The following is a 6,769-nucleotide window of genomic DNA, read 5'->3' as shown; positions in this document are numbered from 1 at the left end:
CTTGCAAAACGAGTCGGAAAAGGAGTTTTTCTCACCGATCAGTCACCGGCACGAAAACTTCACGTGTCGTGCTTAAAGCGGGCAAAGGACTGTTATGTATATACATATATATATGTTATTGTACGATATTATGTTATCAGTGATTATGTATATACCTATAAATGTTATGGTAAGATATTATGTTATCGGTAATTATCTAGATATTATATATATGTAACATAATTGAGTGTGTTCCGCCGTTGTGCGTTAATAATAAATAAACGAGTCGTACTTTGTCAATGCGTGCGATATGTGTCCTCGGCTTCCCGGAGTAATACGTAACATTTGGCGACGAAAAATATGGTGAAATTTTTTTATTTGCTTGGTTGTTTGTGGTTATAAATTTATAATGTCGAATATATCGCAATATATACCGGGTTCGGAATTATTTAGTAACTATTTAGATCGTCTAAACGCTCAGTTGGTCGTTCTAAAAGTTAAAGAAGCTGACAAAAAAATCTTATTTGATCGCGTACATTGGATCGGAAGCGTACAGTCAGTTAAAAGATGCTTGTTTGCCGGATGATCCACAATCAAAGTCTTATGATGAATTAGTGTCCAAATTGGAAGAAATATACACACCACGTCGTCTTGTAGTGAGTGAAAGATTTATATTTAACCAACGTACACAGAGCCAGAGTGAATCAACTCGGGAGTACATAACGGCATTAAAGAAATTAGCGAGTTTTTGCGTATTTGGCTCGTTTTTAAACGATGCTCTGCGAGATCGTCTTATTGTGGGGCTAAGTGATGAGTCATGTCAACGAAAATTACTTGGTATAGACCCTCTGTCGTTTGAAGAAGCATGTAAAATTGCTTTGGATGCGGAGTTGGTGTGTAATCAAACACAACAAATGAATAATAGATCACAAGTAAATTTTGTCAATAATGGCAAAAATGTGTCTCGTCAGTCACATTCGTCATCGAAGTCGGAATCCAAGTGGAACGAAAATTCTGGAGGAAAACCGTGGTCTGGGAAATCGTCAAAATCAGGTCACAAAAGTGGTCAGTCAGTTCAGCATGGCAGTCAAAGTTCACGAGCTCTTAAATTTGGTCAATGCTATAGATGTGGAAGGAAGCACGATGTTCGTACATGTCCAGCCAGAGAGTGGGAATGCTTTTCGTGTAAATTAAAAGGTCATACGTCAAAAATGTGTAAGACAAAAATTAAAAATAATTATTTAGAGTCTATTGATTTAGTAAATAATGTGTCTCAAAATAGTGGGGGAAATCCACTTGTGATTAAAATCAAAGTCAATAATAAAGTTATTCCATTTGAGGTAGATAGTGGAGCGTCGGTTTCAGTTATGCCGATTAAATATTTTAATATGTATTTTAATAATTCGTATAAATTAGAAAAAAAACATATTAAATTAAGCTCTGTAAATAGTGAACCAGTTAAGGTTTTAGGTCAAATACTTGTAAATGTCGAGATGTCAAATCAAAAAAATATCAAATTATATTTAATTGTAACGGGGAATTCTGTAAAAAAAGTTTTGTTAGGTCGATCTTGGTTAGATAAATTGTATTCGAACTGGAGAGTAAATATGTGTACAAGTAATAGTGTAGATTGCGAAATCATTCTCGCGATAGCAGTCGTCCGCTTCGCACGCGTTCCATGCACTCTCGTAAATTTATTAGCTCGTTAATTAATTTTAATTATAACTATATTGTTTTTCTATCACCTCACCAGTATAGTTATGTGAGAACGTACGTAACTTTCAACTCTTTTTCTTTACGAAAAAAATAAATAAATTAAATCTGTTTATTTCGTTCAAGTCAACTAAATGTAAGTGAATACTCAACAAACAAAATTTACATTTCGGTTGTTTCGGTCAAACTTGCACGTTACTGCATACGTTTTTTCCTATCTGCGGCCGCCGCGGCCGTTGAGATAAGCGTAATTACCTGCAAACGCTATCGCCAGCCTATGAGTATAATACTCTCACTTGTCCTTAATTTAATTTCTAATATCAATATCAATAATTGACCATGAATTCCAATAATAATCAAAATAACAAAAACAACAAAAACAACACAATCTCTCCGATTACAATTGCGAGAAATAAAAACGATGTCACACCTGATCAAGGTTGGTCCGTCAAAAACTCCACCAACAACAAAAGAAACCACTCCAGCTCTTCTGCCTCCGATCCGCCATCCCCATCAACGAACAAGCAGACAGATCAAAAAGGTAAAAAAAAAATTTTTGTAACTCCAAATCGCTATCTAGTTCTGAGTCAAAATGAAAATCACGATGTAACTCCGCCCTCAAACCCAACCACCCCAATTACCGAACAAATTGTCATTGATGATATCGCACCAAACAAACCACCGCCTCCAGTTTTTGTGAAAGGCGTCGCGGATTTTCCTGAACTTTGCAAAAAGCTTATTGAAATTATCGGAGTAGATAACTTTGTCTGTAAAGCATCTGCCGACAAATTAAAAATCCAAACTCCAAACCCTGATTCATATAGAACTCTAGTTCGTTATCTTAAAGAGGAGAAAGCGCAATTTCATACTTATCAACTCAAAGAGGATAAACCTTTGAGGATAGTCATACGGAACTTACATCCTTCCACACCAACTGAAACTATAAAAGAAGAGTTAGAACTCCTTACTTTCGAAGTCAGACAAGTAATTAACGTCCTCCATAAGGTTAACAAAAACCCTCTCCCGCTATTTTTTGTTGACTTAGAACCCACGTCCAATTCTTCCGAAATTTTTCATCTGTCTTCTCTTCTACACACTAAAATCAAAATTGAAGAACCTTTCAAACCAAAATCAATAAGTCAATGTCATAATTGTCAACAATACGGCCATACAAAAGCATATTGTGGCTATCAACCACGCTGTGTCCGCTGCGGCTTGGATCACCTCTCATCCCTGTGCCCAAACTCACGTGAATCGCCTACAAATTGTGCCCTCTGCTCTCAAAACCACCCTGCTAACTATAAAGGGTGTACTATATATAAAGACCTTCAACGTCGGAAAAAACCATCTTCAAGTAATTTTATGTATGAAAACTCTAAAACTAAATTTACCAATGTACAAGCTAGCCACCCAATTAACCACTCAATTCCTAGTCAACCCATTTCTCAAACACAGACTTACGCACACGTTACGTCCAACGCTCCGCCCGATAACACAATTCCTCCCCCCTCCTGATATTAATAAGATAATGTCAAGTTTCATAGACGACTTTAAGTCTCTCATCAATCCTTTAATTTCCCTTCTCACTAAAGTAATTTCCTGCCTACTTGATAAAAATGCTAAATAACAATTATAACAACAACTCTGTCACTGACAACTCACTACTTATATTACTATTCAACGCAAATGGCCTAAGAAATCATGCTCATGAACTCGAAACAGTATTAAACAACAAACGAATTGACATTGCTCTCATCTCTGAGACACACTTCACTAATAATTCTAAAATATATATCCCAGGTTATAAATTGATTAATACTAATCATCCTGATAATACGGCACACGGAGGCGTGGCTATATATATTAAGTCATCTATTACTTACCATCCTTTGCCTGGTTTTTCCCAAGACTTCTGTCAATCTTGCTCAATTCAAATTAAATTAAACTTTACTTACTTTACTATTGCGGCAATTTACTCCCCTCCCAAACATAATATAACAACCGCTAGGTTTACAGAATTTTTTAACACAATTAAAAATAATTTCATAGTCGGAGGTGATTTTAATGCTAAACACCAATCGTGGGGCTGTCGCACAGGCAATCCTCGAGGCACTACGCTTCACAATTTTATAAACTTAAAAAAATACAAAGTACTTGCACCTCCTGCTCCTACGTACTGGCCATCTTCTCTCAAAAAAAAACCGGACATACTTGATATTTTCGTCACTAAATTACCCAATTCACTTTATAACAACACAACAAATATTCTTGATTTAAATTCTGATCACTCCTCTGTACTATTAACTTTAAATACCTCTCCCCCAATTCTACAAACATCGCCTAACCTATTCAATCGTTTCACTGATCGTCTCAAATTTCATGATAATGTAAATGAAAATATTAAATTAAATATCAAACTCAAAACACCTGACGATATTGACTTAGCAGTTAAGGATCTCACTAACATTATACAGAATGCGGCGTGGTCTGCTACAAACGCAAATCCCGCCACTCCTCATATTTCCAACCCACTTCCAGAAGTGATAAGAACGTTGATAACTGAAAAGCGTAAGGCTAGAGCTTGTTATCAACGCACTCGTTTACCCTCACATAAAAAAATTTACAACCAACTGGCAAACTCTTTGAAGAAAACTCTCGCTAAACACAAAAATATAATGCTAGTTAACAATCTTACTAATCTCTCCCCAAAAGACGGCAGTCTATGGAAAGCCACAAAAAAAATTCTCCGATATAAAACCCCCAACCTCCCTTTAATAAAACATAACGGCAGTCTTACGTCATCGGACTCTGAAAAAGCTGAATTATTTAAAATATATCTTTCTGAGATATTCCTGCCTCATCCAGATATATTTGATCCTGATACAATAACACTGGTCAATAGGTCTCTCAATGTCCCTCCTCAATTTTCTCTCCCAATTAAACCCTTCTCTCCTAACGATTGAAAATATCAAATCCTAAAATACCCACAAAAAAAATCTCCAGGCTACGATCTAATCACGGCCGAAGTAGTAAAATGTCTCCCCAAAAGAGCCATTGTTCATATTACTCATATTTTCAACTCAATAATCAGATTATCTTATTTTCCTCTACTATGGAAGTTCTCGACAATTATCATGATCCATAAGCCAAATAAGCCAGCTGATACAACTTCTTCCTACAGACCAATAAGTCTTCTTCCCTTCCTTGCGAAAATTTTAGAAAAACTTATACTTAAACGTATCCTACCAATAATTTCTGACAAAAAAGTTCTACCGGACTACCAGTTTGGTTTTCGTTCTTCGCATTCGACGACCCATCAACTGCATAGGGTAGTAGATGCAATATCTTTCTCTCTGGAAAAAAAATTATTTTGTACAGCAGCTTTCTTAGACATATCACAAGCTTTTGATAGAGTCTGGCACGATGGTCTCCTGCATAAAATAAAAACATTTCTTCCTTCACCCTTCTATCATCTAATCAAATCATATCTAACTGAACGTACCTTCCAAATACGTTACGGGTCTGACACGTCAAGTATTGGCAGTATAAGTGCTGGGGTTCCACAGGGCGGCATTTTATCCCCCATTCTCTACAATATATTCGCAGCAGATCAACCAATCACACCAAATACATCAGTAGCAGATTATGCCGATGATAAAGTAATTATATCTATGAATGACAACCCATGCATAGCCTCCACAAACCTTCAAACTCACCTAGACCTTATGGAGAATTGGTATACCAAATGGAGATTTAAATTAAACCATAGCAAGTCTATACACACCACCTTTACGCTTAGACCAGCTCTTACCCCTGAGGTAACTCTGTACGGTGCTCCAATTCCATCCTCTCCTTCAGTTAAATACCTTGGTCTTACATTAGATAAAAGATTAACTTGGGCCCACCATATTAGAGCAAAAAGACTTTCACTGAACAACCGCTTTCGTATCCTCAAACCTCTAGTCTCTAATAAACACACCTCCCTTCATGTCAAACTCCTTATCTACAAAACACTACTGAAACCAATATGGACGTACGGGATACAGCTATGGGGAAGTGCAAAAAAGACAAATTTAAATAAAATTCAATGTTTTCAAAACATTGCGCTAAGAAAATTAATAAATGCTCCCCCATACATATCTAACCATACTCTCCATACAGACCTAAAATTAAAAAACTATCCACGAGGAAGCCAAACACTTTTACAAAAGATTCCACAACCGTCTTTCCTCCCACTCAAATCCTTTAATTAAAAACCTTTCCTCCCTCTCAATCCCCGGCAGTCCTCCTAGACGATTAAAACGTGAATGGTGTAGAGACCTGTTACAAATTTTAATATAGAAAAAAAAAAAAAATACTAACTTATTAAATATATTTAATTCATTTACATTTTTCATATAAACTATCAACATTTAAGTGTCATCATTGGGTGGCTTCTTTATTCACTTTTTGTATTTTGTATACTCATGTTATCTGTACCCCTTATCATATATGCTTATTGTGTCGTTTGATATAGATTGTATATTACGTATTAAAATAAAAAAAAAAAAAAAAAAAAAGATTGCGAAATCGGGAGAAATATGAATTGCGTAAATAAAAATAATTGTATTATAAGTGAAATAGAAGTAATTAAAAATGTTAAACTCAAGTTTCCCGGGGTGGTTAAATTAAATGATAAACCAGCTGATTATATAAAAGACCACGAGGTAAATCTATCTTTAAAAGAAAATAGTGTACCAGTTTTTCATAGAGCATATCAAGTACCGTATGCACTAAAGTCTGCCGTAGAAATTGAGTTAAATAGATTAGAAGTTGAAGGAGTTATAAGTAAAGTTTCAAGTAGTGACTGGGCATCTCCTATTGTAGTAGTACCAAAAAAAAATAATAAAATTAGAATATGTGTAGATTTAAAAACTACTTTAAATCCAAAATTACAAATTGAACAACATCCATTACCAAGAGTTGATGACGTGTTTAATAAGTTATCAGGGGGAAGCGTGTTCACGGTATTGGATTTAGCAGAAGCATATTTGCAATTACAGGTTGCACCCGAAAGTCGTAAGTTTCTTACAATTAA

The 6,769-nt window shown here is 35.5% G+C and overlaps 1 pseudogene; it reads left to right on the top strand.

The window, feature by feature from the left end:
* The first annotated feature begins 20 nt into the window (after positions 1-20).
* LOC112681617 lies at positions 21-6,764 on the top strand (annotated as a pseudogene).
* Positions 6,765-6,769: the final 5 nt, after the last annotated feature.

This window comes from Sipha flava, unplaced genomic scaffold (assembly GCF_003268045.1).
Source record: "Sipha flava isolate LNK unplaced genomic scaffold, YSA_version1 19332_pilon_pilon, whole genome shotgun sequence".
NCBI lineage: Eukaryota > Metazoa > Arthropoda > Insecta > Hemiptera > Aphididae > Sipha > Sipha flava.
This window is presented reverse-complemented; position numbering and strand designations above follow the sequence as displayed.